Here is an 18808-nt window from a genome sequence, read left to right on the forward strand (position 1 = left end):
ATTAGTTTACCGTGAGACCTTTGTGTCACTTGCTTATGTGGTTAACTTGTGATCTTGCCGAAATTCTGGTTATGAGTTAGACATAGTTGCAACAACAAGATCAAACAGAGTTTGTCAAAGTTTTTCTTTCTCTCTCAGTTTGTCAACTGAGTTGCTTGAGGACAAGCAAGGTTTTAAGCTTGGGGGAGTTGATACGTCTCCATCGTATCTACTTTTCCAAACTCTTTTGCCCTTGTTTTGGACTCTAATTTGCATGATTTGAATGGAACTAACCTGGACTGACGTTGTTTTTAGCATAACTGCCTTGGTGTTATTTTTGTGCAGAAATCAAAGTTCTCCAAACGTCCTGAAAATTTACGGAGATCATTTTTGGAAAATATGAAAAATACCTGCGCGAAGATCCACCTGAGGGGGTGGGCCAGTGGGCCACAAGCCCTACCTCCGCCACTCCCCCCTGGTGGCGGTGGGCAAGCTTGTGGGGCCCACACGGCTCTGCCGCCCCCAATATCAGCTCTATAAGTTCCCTTTCGTCCCAGAAAAAATAAAAAGAGAAGATTTCATCGCGTTTGCGATATGGAGGCGCCGCCACAACCTGTTCTTCATCTCGAGGGCAGATCTGGAGTCCGTCTTGGGCTCCGGAGAGGGGAAATCGTCGCCATCATCATCATCAACCTTCTTCCCTCTCCAATTCCATGAAGCTCTTCGTCGTTCGTGAGTAATCTATTTGTAGGATCGCTGGGCGGTGATGAGTAGGATGAGATCTATCATGTAATCGAGTTAGTTTTGATGGGGATTGATCCCTAGTATCCACTATGTTTTGAGATTGATGTTGCTACTACTTTGCCACGCTTAATGCTTGTCACTAGGGCCCGAGTGCCATGATTTCAGATCTAAAATTATTATGTTGTCACCAATATATGTGTGTTTTACATCCGATCTTGCAAGTTGTAGTTACCTAATATGTGTTATGATCCGGCAACCCCGGAGTGACAATAACCGGAACCACTCCCGGTGATGACCATAGTTTGAGGAGTTCATGTGTTCACCAAGTGCTAATGCGTTGGTACGGTTCTTTATTAAAAGGAGAACCTTAATATCCCGTGGTTTCCTTTTGGACCCCGCTGCCACGGGAGGGATGGACAATAGATGTCATGCAAGTTCTTTTCCCTAAGCACGTATGACGACACACGGAATGCATGCCTACATCACATTGACGAACGGGAGCTAGCGACATATCTATCCGTGTTATAACTGTTGCATGATGAATATCATCCAAACAAATCACCGACCCATTGCCTACGAGTTTGTCCTACTGCTGCTGTTACTTGTCTTGCTATGTTGTTACTATTGTTGCTGATGTTGTTACTTGTCTTGCTCTGCTGTTGTTACTTGTCTTGCTCTGCTGCTATTGTTGCTACTACTGTCGCTTGCTACTGTTGCTACTTGCTACTGCTGTCACTACTGCTATTCCTTGCCGCTGCTATTACTCGTTACACTCCTGCTACCTGCTACAATTTTGGTTCGCTGGTCGTTGACGGGAACTGACAATTTCCGTCAACGAGGCAACTTGGCGCCATTGATACAATCGTTAGGAATAGTCTGCCGTCAACACATCGTTTCTCACACCGTTGTTATCATACTACTTTGTTGTTACTACTTTGCTTGCAGATACTAATGTTTCAGGTGTGGTTGAATCTGATGCATTCAGCTGCTAATACTCGAGAGTATTCTCTCACCTCCTGTCTGGCTAACCAACAAGTTTGGGTCGAATACTCTACCCTCGAAAACTGCTACGATCCCACGCGCTCGTGGGCCGTCAACAACATTCTTCTAGTTTCGATTACCGGAGGTGCTAGCAGCATTCTTCTGGTGCTGTTGCAAGGGAAGGTCTGCTGTTACGGAGTCACATGCCCTTGACTAGACCCACCTAACCGCATGTCTGCTCGACACCTCACTAACGCTGACAATCAGCTTGATGAGGTGGAGAGGCGGAGATCTAGAATGGTCCTGTCGGGTGTGCTTGCTGTCAGGTTTTCCTCCTCCCGGCAAGGTGGCTTGCCGAGGCCTTGTTTCTGGTCTTCGCTTGTTGTTGTTCGAAGGTTGGCATTGGCCAATAGGCTCTTGCTAGTCTGGAGGCCGCGGGTGTCTGTGTACATGTCTGGGTACTAAAGCCCCCATATTTTAGTACATCAGCAATTTTTTTCTCCTAGTAAGTCTTAGAATGGTCTAAAAATTGCCTACCCAAATTTCCCGCACTTAGTTTTTTTAAGTGGACCTACTTCTCTACTGTGGGCAACAAGAAAGCTATGGAGTGCAACTTGGTCACGACACGTAGTATGGAATGATCGGGAAATCAACAACAAAGCAGTAAATATTGGAGTCGGGCTAGGATTGGTGGCGAATATGAATTTGGTGGAACTCGGACTAGTGGCGGATGTATGTAGGGGTGGGGGAACACAGACTGGTGGCGAGTCTGTTATGGAGGTGGACTCGGATTGGCGTGATGGCGGATATGTGGTGGTATATATGACTCGATCAGTGGTAGATATGCGGTGGTGGTATATGGCAACGGTGATGTATCTGGTGTGGTGGTGGTATATGACATCGATAACGTATCTGTTGTGGTGGTGGTATATTGCAGTGATGAACATGGTGTGGCGGTGGCGTGATAACCTGTGAACGTAACTCAAAGCTCTAGAAGACACGCTAAGATGAGTAACTCGACACGACGATACAACAACAAATTCAACAAAGCAAAACACTGAACAGAAAATTGCAAAAGGCTCAGATTAGTTCAGATAGGATGAACTAACCCTATTTTTGTGGATTTTCATGGACTATAGGTATGAAGAACAAATGTGATCTAAACTATGAAAAACTAGTAAAATCTCACCAAGCAACCTAGAAATCTGATACCACTTGATAGAGGCGAAGTTGTCCCTATCTTTCGATGAGATGGTGGCTATAGTTTTCGGTGGAGTAGACTCTCACGATGCGACTATGAAAGTGTGAGGACGTCACGCCTTAACAATCGGTAAACCAACTATGAGAGGTTATTGACCATGCCGGAGCATGATCAACCTGACCACGAGGGTCTATTTACTGCACGCAAACGAAGAACAAGCAAGAAACTAAAATTACAATCTGGATATTGCGAATATAATAGGAAAGATTTATTGATGAAGTGGGGTTCTATGACATCTTGGTTTGGTCGTAGAACACAAATGAAGAACGTGAAGTTGCAGCTATGGCGAACTTGTAATCTAAACAAAATCCCAATCTAAACGATGCCCCAAGGGTTGTATATATGGGGGAATAGAGGGGAATTTTGTGACCCCTTGGAGGAGTGGTCCGAAACCAACCTAACTCAGTTTCCCCACACATACGGACTCTAAAAACAACCTATAATGTAGTATTCCGAAATTGCATGGGCCTGGTCCAAAAATAAGGTGACGCAACTGTGACAGCCCGAGACCGACGTTCCAGAAGATTCCCCTCTTATTCCGTTTTTGTCGTGTGAGTATTTTTAATTGTCGCATCATCATCGCATCATGCGCATCATCCGCATTGCATCGGCATCCCGTTGCCGCCAGTTGTCAAAACTTGCATCCGTTATTAGACGCCGGTTCTCTCCGTGTTCGTCGTTGCCCGTTCTCAGCCCGATCACACACGCACGCGCCCGCGGCATCGTCAAAATCTTGTTTTAAAAGTGTGTGTAAAACTTTCTCCGATTCGGTTGAAACTTGACGTGCGGTCGTATTTAGATAAAGGTAGGCCGCGTGTCAAATTTCGTCGCAATCGGAGTCCGTCTGGTACCCGAACGGTCGACCGTAGCGGCATCGTATTCGGTTATTCGTCGGACGTGATTCGGTGTTTTAAAACGTGTGTCACGGGCGCACCCCTTCCCTCTCATCTTAGCCTAAGCCTCTCTACACAGCCACCTAGCCACACTCCGCGACAGAAGCCATCCGATTACGATCGTGCGGACGAAATCGGTCGGAAAACCCCTAACCCTAGCCCCCTTTCCTATTTATACACCCATCCTCTAATTTGGGCAGCCTAACCCTAGCTCCACCTCGGGATTCGTGCCCAGCCGCCACCTCCCACCTCTCTCTAATCTAGCCGCTGGCCCGCCGAGCCCAGATCGGGCCCGGGAAGGCCTGGATCGGCCATCGGCGCCACCGCCAGCCCGAGGGAAGCAGCAGCTCAAGCAAGCCCGCTCTGTGTGAGAAGCTCCCGAGGGGAGGCAGCTCACGAGAACTCGGCTGAGCCCCGCATCGCCGGATCTCCGTCGCCGGTCGCCGCCCTGCTGCCGGCCGCCGGACCTGCAGGTCACCAGAGCCTCAGAGGAGCTCTTCCAAGGTCGGCGCCTCCCTCGTGCAGCCTTCGCCGCCGGCCCTGACCTGCGCCTTCTAGCCGTCGTTCGTCGTCCGCCGCCGGTTTTCCCCGCCGAACCCGCTCCCCGTCGGGCGCCGGAGCCACCGGCCATGAAGCCCCGCCGCTCGCCGGCCATGTGGTGGCCCCGTCCCGTCGCTGTCGCCTGGATCCCGATCCATCGGGACGAGGGAACCGCCCGAGCAGGCGCTCGCTCCTCGTGGGCCAGCAGCGTCGCACCGCCTCGTGGCCCAACGCCTCCCGCTTCACCCATGGGCCACCTCCCGGCCTAGCTCGCCCCATCCACGCCCCAAGCCGCGCCAGATCTAGGCCGCCACGTCTCCAGCCGGCCCAAGTGGCTAGGAGAGCCGCCTCCTTGCCTATCCTCCGCCCGAGCGATATATTGCTAAGTTGCGCCCTCTTAGTTTTGGCCTATTTACACTACAGGAATCAGCTTCTTTGTCGTCTGCCATCATAGCCGACAAAGACTAAATCCTGGACGGCAAAGACAAAACAACAGACGGCAAAGAATCTCATGACCGACAAAATTTCTGCGTCAGCCTACGACGGCATAGGACCTTCTTTGTCGTCTGTTCCCCCAAAGCGGACGGCAAAGCTCTTTGCCGTCAGCTTTCCTGAGGAGCAGTCAGCAAAGTGCTCGAGACGGCAGCCGACAGGCGTTGGCTCCGTTAGGGGTTAACAGAGGCTTTGTTGTCTGCCTCCCCCTTATTCTTTGCCGTCTGCCTCCCCCTTACTCTTTGTCGTCTGCCTCCTCCTCCTCCCCCCCCTCCACTTTTTGCCGTCTGCCTCCTCCTCCTCCCCCCCTCCACTCTTTGCCGTTTGCCTCCTCCTCCCCCCTCCTCTGTGCCCTCTTCTTTGCCGTCTGCCCACCCTGGAGGCAGACGGCAAAGAGCCTATATAGACACCCCAGGATGCACAGCTGGGTGCCATGTGGCACCTTTGCCATCAGCCAGCTGATGGCACATGTCTTTGCCATCAGCTGGCAGACGGCAAAGAGCCCATATAGTACCTGTTTTTTTGTTTTATATTATTTCATAGCATATATGTATATATATTTGACATCACATTTATATAATTCACCACACATATATGATATATAGTTCACCACACATATACTTGCCAACACATATATATAATTCACCACACATATATGATATACATATAAATCAATATACATCCCCATATATCGAAAGAACCAACATACGAAGTATTGCACTGTTTATCCATATATACATATACATATAGTTCGACATTGTTCATCAACTCAAATGAAAACTAGATGATATACATATAAAGTTCATCCATCGACATTGTTCAACTCCATGAATGCCAACTTCCATGCATGTAGTATATCCAATCTGCAAAAATGTGAATAAGAAAGTCAGAAGAAAAACAAAATATGATGTTTTTCAGCTAATTATGTCATTTTTAGCGGAAAACAAGCTAAGAATATAATATTCATGAGCTAACCAAGGTTCTTATGCCATTTTTAGCTTATTATGGCATTTTGGAGCTAAATGGGTTAATTAAAGCAAGGATAATATGAAAGAGGAGAAGAAAGAGGAGGAGGAGGAGAAGAAGAAGAAATCAAGAAGAAGGAGGAGAAGGAGGAGAAGGACTAGAAGGTCCTTGGCCTTCTCCTCCTCCTCCTTCTTCTCTTCTTCTTCTTCTTCTTCTTCTTTCTTTTCATTTTTCCTATTTCTTCTCCTCTTCTCCTCTTGTTGGAGCTAAATTACCTAATTATGTATTTTTGGAGCTAAATGGGTTAATTATCCCATTTTAGAGGAAAATAAGCTAAGTATATAATATTCATGAGCTAACCAAGGTTCTTATGCCATTTTGAGCTTATTATGGTATTTTGGAGCTAAATGAGCTAATTATGTCATTGTTGGGGAAATTAAAGCAAGGATAATATGAAAGAGGAGAAGAAAGAGGAGGAGAAGAAGAAGAAATCAAGAAGAAGGAGGAGAAGGAGGAGAAGGAGGAGGAGGAGAAGGACTATAAGGTCCTTGGCCTTCTCCTTCTCCTTCTCCTCCTCCTCCTCCTCCTTCTCCTTCTTCTCTTCTTCTTCTTCTTCTTCTTCTTCTTCTTTCTTTTCATTTTTCCTATTTCTTCTCCTCTTCTCCTCTTATTGGAGCTAAATTACCTAATTATGTCTTTTTGGAGCTAAATGGGCTAATTATCCCATTTTAGAGGAAAACAAGCTAAGTATATAATATTCATGAGCTAACCAAGGTTCTTATGCCATTTTGAGCTTATTATGGTATTTTGGAGCTAAATGGGCTAATTATGTCATTGTTGGGGCAATTAAAGCAAGGATAATATGAAAGAGGAGAAGAAAGAGGAGGAGGAGGAGAAGAAGAAGAAATCAAGAAGAAGGAGGAGAAGGAGGAGGAGGAGGAGGAGGAGAAGGACTAGAAGGTCCTTGGCCTTCTCCTTCTCCTCCTTCTCCTCCTCCTTCTCGTTCTTCTCTTCTTCTTCTTCTTATTCTTCTTCTTCTTTCTTTTCATTTTTCCTATTTCTTCTCCTCTTCTCCTCTTGTTGGAGATAAATTACCTAATTATGTCTTTTTGGAGCTAAATGGGTTAATTATCACATTTTAGAGGAAAACAAACTAAGTATATAATATTCATGAGCTAACCAAGGTTCTTATGCCATTTTGAGCTTATTATGGTATTTTCGAGCTAAATGGGCTAATTATGTCATTGTTGTGGAAATTAAAGCAAGGATAATATGAAAGAGGAGAAGAAAGAGGAGGAGGAGGAGAAGAAGAAGACATCAAGAAGAAGGAGGAGAAGGAGGAGAAGTAGGAGGAGAAGGACTAGAAGGTCCTTGGCCTTCTCCTTCTCCTCCTCCTCCTCCTCATTCTCCTTCTTCTCTTCTTCTTCTTCTTCTTCTTCTTCTTCTTCTTTCTTTTCATTTTTCCTATTTATTCTCCTCTTCTCCTCTTGTTGGAGCTAAATTACCTAATTATGTCTTTTTGGAGCTAACTGGGTAATTATCCCATTTTATAGGAAAACAAGCTAAGTATATAATATTCATGAGCTAACCAAGGTTCTTATGCCATTTTGAGGTTATTATGGTATTTTGGAGCTAAATGGGCTAATTATGTCATTGTTGGGGAAATTAAAGCAAGGATAATATGAAAGAGGAGAAGAAAGAGGAGGAGGAGGAGAAGAAGAAGAAATCAACAAGAAGGAGGAGAAGGAGGAGGAGGATAAGGACTAGAAGGTCATTGGCCTTCTCCTTCTCCTCCTCCTCCTCCTCCTTCCCCTTCTTCTCTTCTTCTTCTTCTTCTTTCTTTTCATTTTTCCTATTTCTTCTCCTCTTCTCCTCTTGTTGGAACTAAATTACCTAATTATGTCTTTTTGGAGCTAAATGGGCTAATTATCCCATTTTAGAGGAAAACAAGCTAAGTATATAATATTCATGAGCTAACCAAGGTTCTTATGCCATTTTGAGCTTATTATGGTATTTTGGAGCTAAATGGGCTAATTATGTTATTGTTGGGGAAATTAAAGCAATGATAATATGAAAGAGGAGAATAAAGAGGAGGAGGAGGAGAAGAAGAAGAAATCAAGAAGGAGGAGAAGGAGGAGAAGGAGGAGGAGGAGAAGGACTAGAAGGTCCTTGGCCTTCTCCTTCTCCTCCTCCTCCTCCTTCTCCTTCTTCTCTTCTTCTTCTTCTTCTTCTTCTTTCTTTTCATTTTTCCTATTTCTTCTCCTCTTCTCCTCTTGTTGGAGCTAAATTACCTAATTATGTCTTTTTGGAGCTAAATGGGCTAATTATCCCATTTTAGAGGAAAACAAGCTAAGTATATAATATTCATGAGCTAACCAAGGTTCTTATGCCATTTTGAGGTTATTATGGTATTTTGGAGCTAAATGGGCCAATTATGTCATTTTTGGGGAAATTAAAGCAAGGATAATATGAAAGAGGAGAAGAAAGAGGAGGAGGAGGAGAAGAAGAAGAAATCAAGAAGGAGGAGAAGGAGGAGGAGGAGAAGGACTAGAAGGTCCTTGGCCTTCTCCTCATCCTCCTCCTTATTCTCCTTCTTCTCTTCTTCTTCTTCTTCTTGTTCTTCTTCTGTCTTTTCATTTTTCCTATTTCTTCTCCTCTTCTCCTCTTGTTGGAGCTAAATTACCTAACTATGTCTTTTTGGAGCTAAATGGGCTAATTATCCCATTTTAGAGGAAAACAAGCTAAGTATATAATATGCATGAGCTAACCAAGGTTTTTATGCCATTTTGAGCTTATTATGGCATTTTGGAGCTAAATGGGCTAATTATGTCATAGTTGGGGAAATTAAAGCAAGGATAATATGAAAGAGCAGAATAAAGAGGAGGAGGAGGAGAAGAAGAAGAAATCAATAAGAAGGAGGAGAAGGAGGAGGAGGAGAAGGACTAGAAGGTCCTTGGCCTTCTCCTCCTTCTCCTCCTCCTCCTCATCCTCCTCCTCCTTCTCCTTCTTCTCTTCTTCTTCTTCTTTCTTTCCTTTCATTTTTCCTATTTCTTCTCCTCTTCTTGGAGCTAAATTACCTAATTATGTATTTTTGGAGCTAAATGGGCTAATTATCTCATTTTAGAGGAAAACAAGCTAAGTATATAATATTCATGAGCTAACCAAGGTTCTTATGCCATTTTGAGGTTATTATGGCATTTTGGAGCTAAATGGGCTAATTATGTATTTTTGGGGAAATTAAAGCAAGGATAATATGAAATAGGAGAAGAAAGAGTAGGAGGAGGAGAAGAAGAAGAAATCAAGAAGAAGGAGGAGAAGGAGGAGGAGGAGGAGGAGGAGAAGGCCAAGGGCCTTCTCCTCCTCATTGGCCTTCTCCTCCTCCTCCTCCTCCTCCTTCTCCTTCTTCTCTTCTTCTTCTTCTTCTTTCTTTTCATTTTTCCTATTTCTTCTCCTCTTCTCCTCTTCTTCTCTTCTTGGAGCTAAATTACCTAATTATGTCTTTTTGGAGCTAAATGGGCTAATTATCTCATTTTAGAGGAAAACAAGCTAAGTATATAATATTCATGAGCTAACCAAGGTTCTTATGCCATTTTGAGGTTATTATGGCATTTCGGAGCTAAATGGGCTAATTATGTCTTTTTGGGGAAATTAAAGCAAGGATAATATGAAAGAGGATAAGAAAGAGGAGGAGGAGGAGAATATGAAGAAATCAAGAAGAAGGAGGAGAAGGAGGAGAAGGACTAGAAGGTCCTTGGCCTTCTCCTCCTTCTCCTCCTCCTCCTCCTCCTTCTCCTTCTTCTCTTCTTCTTCTTCTTTCTTTTCATTTTTCCTATTTCTTCTCCTCTTCTCCTCTTCTTGGAGCTAAATTACCTAATTATGTCTTTTTGGAGCTAAATGGGCTAATTATCTCATTTTTTAGAGGAAAACAAGCTAAGTATATAATATTCATGAGCCAACCAAGGTTCTTATGCCATTTTGAGGTTATTATGGCATTTTGGAGCTAAATGGGATAATTATGTCTTTTTGGGGAAATTAAAGCAAGGATAATATGAAAGAGGAGAAGAGAAACTTACCGTAGTGGTCATCAAGGAGGAGAAACACCACGGTTGCTCGCGGCGGCTTCGTTTGGAGACGGTTGCCCTGGAGAAGGGTCGTGCGATGCCGCTCGGGAATTATTCTGCACAAAATATATTTTGCAATGTCTCAGTTAGCATGATGACACTCAATTATTAATACTAGTTTATAATGAAACTCACCGTGCCAATCGAAGAGAAGACGGGCATCGACGGAGGGACTTGACCGCTCTTATCGCACAGACCCTGAAGAGTGGGTCGTATTAGTTAGTAATAAAACAGACATTACCCACATGATTTGGCTAATGTGAAAAAAAACATACCACAAAAAGCTCGTACAGGGCCCGTTGACCCACCTCATTCCGGGCCCTCTCCTCAATCAATCGTGTCGTGGTCTGGTCCCTCTCATCAAGAGCAGCCTGAAGAGCACCCTGGCTTGCCAATCTCTCTTTCTCAAGAGCAGCCTGGTTTGCCGCTCTCTCTTTCTGAAGAGCAGCCTGAAACACCATTCCTCGTTACCACAGTAATGATCTATGGTGACACACATAATGAAATGGATGAAAGTGTTCTTAGTCCGTACAACTAACCTCGATGGCAAGTTCGACTGGCCGTGGACGACGCGTTATCTAAGGACAGCTGCTCGACTGGCGCGCCTTGATCTCCGGAAGAGTGAGTGGACAACGTATTATCCCATCTCAAATGGCTATCGAGCCATGGGGCCTCCCGCCACCAGATATCATCACCAGCTCTGGATCCAAAGGTTCCTGACTAGGGTTAAAGTCATCCCCTTTCGTAGCCTTCCCCGCGTCCCTGTATGCCACGAGCTTCTGGTGGGATGATATGTTGGTGAAGTTATTGGGATCATCCAGGTCAGACTCAGAGAAGGCCTTCGCCTTCTTGTACGAGGCAGTATGGGCCATGCCATAAAGGTCGTACAAGTGTGGCATCTCCGTCTTATTGTGATGCGCCTAAAAGAGAGGAACAAAATATTAGCATCAAGAATGAATTGCATGAATCATGAAGCAAATCACATACCCAGTTTCGTCCAAACTAAAGTAAGTTGGCGTTGCCTTGATGATGTGGCACACCAACCATTTCCCTACGTCGATCCTTCGCATTCTCGTGGACGGCTCGCCAGCTGCCTGTGGACCACTCATCAACCAACGCCTCCCAACAATCCATCTTATCCGCACACCATCTCGGGGGCACCTATAAGTTATTAGAAAGAATTTTCAGCGCTACGCCTATGAATGAAATCAAGAAAACTACGTAGAAGGACTTAAGAATAGGTAATTACCTTCATGTATTGCTCCTTCAGAAACTTTCCACGGCAATCCTTCTTCTGCTTCTTAATACCACGCGTGGCGTAGTAATCTCGAATAGCCTGCAGCCGAGCCTCGTGGCGCAAGTTCTATAGTAACCGCCTACACTCGGCCTCGAGAACCCTGGCCGCCTCCTCTTCATATCCATCCTCACACCTATAGAAGGTCTGCAATCAAACGTGAAAACACCGATTAGTACAATAATTAGCTATATTGTTAATTTTAGACTCTGTAAAAGGATAATTTACCCAAAAGCTCTTGATCACCATCTCGGCCCTTGTGTGGCACAAGACACCATCTATAATCTCCTCCGGCGTGGCCTGCGCAGCCTGGTAGTGCTCCCAGGAAAATCCTAGTGTAGGAACCTGACCCTCACCAGGCAACGTGACAAACCCCGGGAAATTTGTCCCGCAAAGCACACCAAGGATGGAGTTCGGCCTGCGGACTCCAAGAGGGTGTACCCATCCCCTGCAGTATGATAAGGTCAACGCATTAGATATTTGAACAAACTTGAAGGAAAAAACTAAAAAAAGAGTAAATGTACTTACCTATCTCCTTCAGGTTTAATCACCGGCCTCTGCTCGCGGGTAGCCGACGCGACCAGGAGACGTGTACTACCACGCTTGTACACGGTGGCCCCGTCCACCTGCACATCGCCCTCACTATCCGTAATCTCATCCCCGCCATCCCCGCCCCCTGAGCCACCCGGACCCTCGGTCCAATCCGGCAACTCGGTACGATTCGGCCAGGTCTCCCATCTGGGCCTCTCCACGTCGGGTGAAGCCTCCGGAACCGTAGTCTCCTCCAGCTGCTCCTGGGCCGAATGCACCTCGACCCGAGGCTGCTCCTGGACCGGAGTCTCATGGGATGAATGCCCGTCAACAACAGGCTCCTGGAATGGAGTCCCCGTAGCCTCCTCCGCAAACGGGTCGACCATACTAGTCCTATGCTCGGGTGAATGAGCTGGTGGTGGTGGCGGGGACGGCTCAATAGTCCTCCTGGATCTTCCGCGGCCACCACCTCTCCCTGTACCCTTCCCCTTCTTCCCTACCCGACCAGCACCTCTCCCAGTGGGCAATGCCGCCGACGAAGAAGAACCCACGGGTGGTGTCGACAAACTGTCTGCCAAGGCTCTACGGAGAGATAGGGGTGGAAGGGAAGTACCACCCCTCGTGCGGGGCGCCTCGGAAGAACCCGTCGAGCGATCTGGACCAGCGCCCACCATCTTTCCACACCTGGTGACCTGCCATGATAAAGATTAAAATAAATTAGTACAACATTAAAAAAATGAATAACTGACATGAATAATAATATGTACATGAATAATAAAGATTAAAATATATATAATTTAAGTTGTGAATCTTACAAACTAATAATCATCATCCATAAATGCATCATCATCATCACTATCACGCATGTCTTCATGAATGACGTGCTCGTCGGGTTCAATGGCATGAAGTTGTGAAAGGCCTTCCTTTAATCGTTGAAGCATTGACAGGTCATCCGCATCAGTAACCTCTACGAGTTCCAGGTCTTCTGGTTCCGGCTCAGGGCTGGAGGATTCATTGTCGCTGTCTACTTCCATGTTCTTGGGTGAAGCACGGCGGTTCTTGAAACGTTTCTTGGAAAGACGTGTTTCTTGGAAAAATTCTCCATCATATGTGTCTGGGTTAATGTGAGGTTCATAATCCTGTTCATTTGGGAGAGGTGGTCTAACATGTGGCGGCACTTCATAAACAACATACCAACCTTCTAGATTCTTATCCGTTTGGCATGCGCATGGTAGATAGAAAACTTGGGTCGCCTGTTGAGCCGTAATATAGACATCGGGAACATCTAAATGGGTGTTTGGATTGATTTCGACTAGTCCTATATGTTCATGAGTCCTTCTAGTCTTTTTCGGTTGGAACCAATAACATTTGAAGACTACGACGTTCGGTGGGTTTTCACCACAGAATTGAAGTTCATAAATTGCTTCAACTCTTCCATAATACTTGATAACACCTTCGCCGATAGCAGAGACACCACAATTTGTAGATTTCCGGTCGGGCATAGATAGCTCTTTGCCAAAGGTACGAAAGAGATACCCGTTGATGTTGTATTTCTCAAATGAACGGACCTTATAGTCAAAACCATTAGCGACTTGTCTCAATTCGGCGTCCATAGACTCTGAATTAGCCTACAAGTTTAATACGAAACGGTTGTTGCATTAGCCGCAAGTTAGACCAAGAGTGAAATGGTCCATTATTGATAATTACCGTTTGTTTGAACCAAGAGATGAAACCGGGATAGCCGCCTCCTGTCTTTGACAGAAGCTCATACTCTTCGACGGAATCATTTTCGATCACCGCTCCATCCGAGAATTTGACGATGTAACGGCTGTTTGAAATATCCGGGAACAAGAGCAGTTTAAATGAATTAGAAGTTACGGGAAAATGTGCCGAGAACTCACTCGATGTACGACCGCACTTCTGTTAGGTTGTTGAAGATATACAACGTAATGTTCCGCCATTCTTTGACATCCAACGTTATTGGTTTCGAAGCACCAGCTGGTGCGAGCTTTCCTTTGAATAGGCTGAGGTTGGACCCACCTTTTTTAGGGTCTGCATCATTGTGCCGAGGCTTCGGATTATGCAAATGATGATTTTTGGCTTCGTAGTGTACTGTCACAAAGTTTTCCACCTCCTCAGTAATGAATGCCTCAGCCATCGATGCTTCAATTCTACGCTTATTTTTACATTTAGCTCGAAGGGTCTTCTGCATCCTCTCAGTTGCATAGCACCAATGATCTTGCACGGGCCCACCCAATCTTGCCTCGGTCGGTAGATGTAAAATCAAATGCTGCATTGGATTAAAGAAGCCCGATGGAAAGATCTTCTCTAACTTGCACAACAACTCCGGTGCAAATTCCTCCATGTCTTCTACCACGCCAGGCGACAATTCTTTCGCACAAAGAACACGGAAGAAATAGCTCAGCTCCGCCAGTACTAGCCATTCATCCTCAAGAATAAAGCCACGTAACATCACCGGTATTACCCGCTCTAGCCATATGTGCCAATCATGACTCTTGAGACCAAAGATTTTTAATTTTTCAAGACTCGCTCCCCTCTTTAGATTCGCTGCATACCCATCGGGGAAAATCAAGTGCATTTTGACCCACAAGATAATTTCCCTCATAGCTGGCCTTCCAAGATTGAACCAGGCCTTTGGCTTCGACCACTTCTGCTTTCCTTTGCCTTCTCGCATGTTTTGTAACGGTCTATGACATAGTGTCTCTTGATCGACTCTAGCCTTAATATTATCCTTTGTCTTCCCATCTATGTCGAACAATGTACCAAAAATAGCCTCTCCGATATTCTTTTTAGTGTGCATCATGTCGATATTGTGTGGAAGAAGGAGGTCTTTGAAGTAAGGCAGATCCCAGAAGCATGGCTTGTGAGTCCAGGCGTGTTTTGAATTATACCCCTTGAAATACCCTGGATGCTCTGGATCAGGCTCGAGGGCGTTTAACTGATCCAGGATCTGTTGGCCTGTGAACGCAGGTGGTGCCAAGTTTTTGACAACTTTACCTTTGGTAAAGTTCTTCTTGTCTTTTCTGAACTGATGGTCAGGATCCAGGAACTGTCTATGCAAGTCAAAGCAAGAATACTTCCGACCCTCCTGCAACCAATGAAACTGAAGAGCTGCCTTGCATTGGGGGCACGGGAACCTTCCATGCATACACCATCCAGAGAATAGCGCATACGCTGGCAAGTCATGCATAGAGTACATGTACCACACATGCATTTTGAAGTTTTCTTTTCTAGCGGCATCGTATGTCTTGACCCCATTATCCCAAGCTTCTTCCAATTCATCCTTAAGCGGTTGCAGGTACACATTCATATTCTTCCCCGGATAATTGGGCCCTGGAATTATCAACGTCAGAAATATGTTCTTTCTTTGCATAATCTGCCTCGGGGGGAGATTGAGTGGAATGACAAATACAGGCCAACAACTGTATTGGGTTGCCGTCATGCCGAAGGGATTAAAACCATCCGTGGCGGCGCAGACTCGAGGATTCCTTGGATCTGCCGCTTTATCCTGATGCAATCCATCGAAATGTTTCCACGCTTCCCCATCCGATGTGTGCACCATCATCTTATTCCCATCCGCATCTAGTTTGGTTCTTTTGCCCAATTTGTGCCATGTCATCTGTCTGGCTGTCTCTTCGACCATGAAAATACGTTGAAGTCTTGGTACGATTGGCATATACCAAAGAACACTAACTGCGATTTTGGTCTGCCTCTTCTCACCCATACCGTTGTCTACCACAAGATACGTGCAAGACTCGCAGTTGGGACAATAGTCCAAGTGTGCATACTCCTTCCTAAATAAGACACATCCTTTCTCACATGCATCTATCTTCTCATAGGGCATCTTAAGTACTCGAAGTATTTTGTCCGACTGGTACAGGTTTGCAGGCATGACATGGCCTTTGGGTAGGAAACGTCCAAATATTGTCATCATCGCGTCGTAGCATTCTCTTCCCAAGTTGAACTGAGCCTTCAGAGCCATTACTTGTGCAATTGCATCCAGCTGACAGAGCTCGGTGTGCTCATGGAGAGGACGTTTTGAAGAATCCAACATTTCATAAAAGGCCTTTGCAGATTCCTCCATCTCATCTTCCGAATCCCGAGCATCATCAAAGTCTTGCACCATGTCTTCGATCCCGGTACCATGCTCGTCCGTGCGAGACGGACCACCTCAGCTCTTGTGCGTTGTATAGACTCACCATGAAATGTCCACACCGTATAATTAGGCTTAAAACCCCTCCTCTGCAGATGTTTAATCATTACAGCCTCTGTCGTCTTTTTATAGTTGTCGCATCCAGGACACGGGCAATAGTTTTTTTCCTGGCCATTTGCGAATGCGGCTTTCACAAATTCCTTTGTTTTTACAAACCATTATTTTGTCATCTCTTTCTGACTAGGGTGACCGGTATACATCCACGCACGATCACTCATCTTGCGTAGCTACTCAAGACAGAAGAAATATATTTATATATAATTTAGCATTTATATTCATCGGTTAATCAGGTTCGCCATTTTTATTACGTCCAGGCAATCTACACGCTAATGGGTAAAGATAGGTCCTAATCCCACCCGAGTATGTGTAGATTGGGTTCGATTTCCCATGCTCTGCTCCGGATCCAACGCAAAATTTCGGCAGCACCTCCCCGCTGTTCTCGTGATACATGTGTCCACAATGAACAGAGAGGATGTGCATCCAGAGAACAACAGGGAGGCACTGACAAAATTCCGCATCGGATCCAGAGCACAACATACGGGAAAACGAACCCAATCTACACATACTCGGGCTGTCCATGGATAATGTTGGACAATTCGAAAGGATGGCGGTTATAAATATGCAAAGACATGCAGATTTATAGATGTCGCCCTTTCGAACGGGAGACGCATACTGGTCACGCATACTGATAAATTAATTGAATTACCTAAATCTAGAAAGTTTCATCCGAAAACCGAGCCATAGTAAATGAAGGGGCGAGGAGGAGATGAAATTTGTACTGACCCACAAATGCAGGGGCAGAGCTCGTACAACGCACGGGCAGGTCTTCGCACACCAGACCTCATAGCGACGAGACAACTATCACATGTAAATCCACCCGATCAACACAAATATTCTAATTATGTCATTTTAGAGGAAAACAAGTTAGGAATATAATATTCATGATCTAACCAAGGTTTTTATGCCATTTTGTAGCTAAATGGGCTAATTATCTCATTGTTGGGGAAAATAAGGTCAGGAGAATAAGATAGAGGAGAAGAAAGAGGAGGAGGAGAAGAAGAAGAAGAAATCAAGAAGAAGGAGAAGGAGGAGGAGGAGAAGAAGGAGGAGAAGAAGGAGGAGGAGAAGGTATTCTTCTTCTCTTCTTCTCTTCTTCTTCTCTTCTTTTCTTCTTCTTTTCTGCTTATCCTTCTTATTTTTGTCTTCTCCTCCTCCTATTCTTCTTCTTGTTCTTGTTCTTCTTCTCCTCCTCCTCCTCCTCTTCTCCTCCTCCTCCTCTTCTTCTTCTTCCTATTCTTTCTATTAAGCTAACTAACTAACTAACCTAACTAAACCTATCGCTAAACCTAGATAGCACTAAACAGCAAAAAAAATAACAAAAACAGAATCCTCCTCCTCTTCTTCTTCTTCTTTTCTTTTTCTCTTCTTCTTCTTCTTCTTCTTCTTCTTCTTCTTCTTCTTATTCTTCTTATTATTATTATTATTATTTTATTTTTTCTTTTTTCCTCTTATTCTTCTTCTCATTCTTCTTGTTTTCTTCTTCTCTTCTTCTTCTTCTTATTATTATTATTTTATTTTTTCCTCTTATTCTTCTCTTCCTCTCCTATTTTTCTTCTTCTTTCTTCTCCTTCCCTTCCTTTTCCTTCTTCTTCTTTTCCTTCTTCTTCTTATTTTTTCTTCTCCTTTCTCCTTCTTCTTCTTCTCCTTTCTCCTTCTTCTTCTTCTTCTTCTTCTTTCTCCTTCTTCTTCTTCTCCTTTCTCCTTCTTCTTCTTCTCCTTTCTCCTTCTTCTTCTCCTTTTCTCCTTTTCTCCTTTATTAAACAGGAAACTAACCTAACTAAACCTAAACTAAAACTGAACCTAAACTAAACTAAAACTAAGCCAAAACCTCAGTAAAACATATAACTAATTAAACAAAAACTATTAAAAAAAGAAGAAAGAAAACTAACCGGGGGGAGGAGGGCCGCAGGGGGAGGGGGAGGAGAGGCCGCAGGGGGAGGAGGGCAGCAGGGGGAGGAGGGGCACGGTGAGGGGCGCGAGGAGGGCGGCGATGGTGGGGCGGGGCGTTGGGGTGGGGTGGCGTCGGCGGCGGCGGCGGTGGGGCAGGGAGGCCGGAGGAGGGCGCGGCGGCGGCGGTGGTGTCGGGGGTGAGAGAGAGGGGTGTCAGGGTGTAGGAGGGGGCGCAGGGCGGCGGTGGAGGAGGGTGCAGGGCGGTCGGGGAGGAGGAGGGGGCGCAGGGCGGCGGTGGAGGAGGGTGCAGGGCGGCCGGGGTGGAGGAGGGGGCGCAGGGCGGCGGTGGAGAGGGTGCAGGGCAGCCGGGGAGGAGGAGGGCGCAGGGCGGCCGGGGAGGAGGAGGGCGCAGGGAGGCCGAGGAGGAGGAGGGCGCAGGGCGGCGCACGGAGGCCGGAAGAGGGCGCGGCGGCGGTGGTGGTGTCGGGGGTGAGAGAGAGGGGAGTCGGGGTGGCCGTTAGGGGGAGAGAGAGGCGCGTGGGGGTGGGGCTAACGGCCGTTGGGGGCACCCTCTTTGTCGTCCGCCTCCCGACGGCAAAGAGCATGCAGGCAGACGGCAAAGAAAGTGGCCGTTAGGGGGGAGAGAGGGGCTGCGGGGTGGGCTGCCCATGCTCTTTGTCGTGTGCCTGCATGCTCTTTGCCGTGAGCTGGCAGACGGCAAAGAGCTGGTTGATGGCAAATAGTACCTTTGGCATCAGCGTGCTCTTTGCCGTCTGGTTTCTGGTAGCTGATGGCAAAGAGGGTCTTTGCCATCAGCCAGCA

The sequence above is a fragment of the Hordeum vulgare genome, chromosome 1H (assembly GCF_904849725.1).
Source record: "Hordeum vulgare subsp. vulgare chromosome 1H, MorexV3_pseudomolecules_assembly, whole genome shotgun sequence".
Classification (NCBI taxonomy): domain Eukaryota; kingdom Viridiplantae; phylum Streptophyta; class Magnoliopsida; order Poales; family Poaceae; genus Hordeum; species Hordeum vulgare.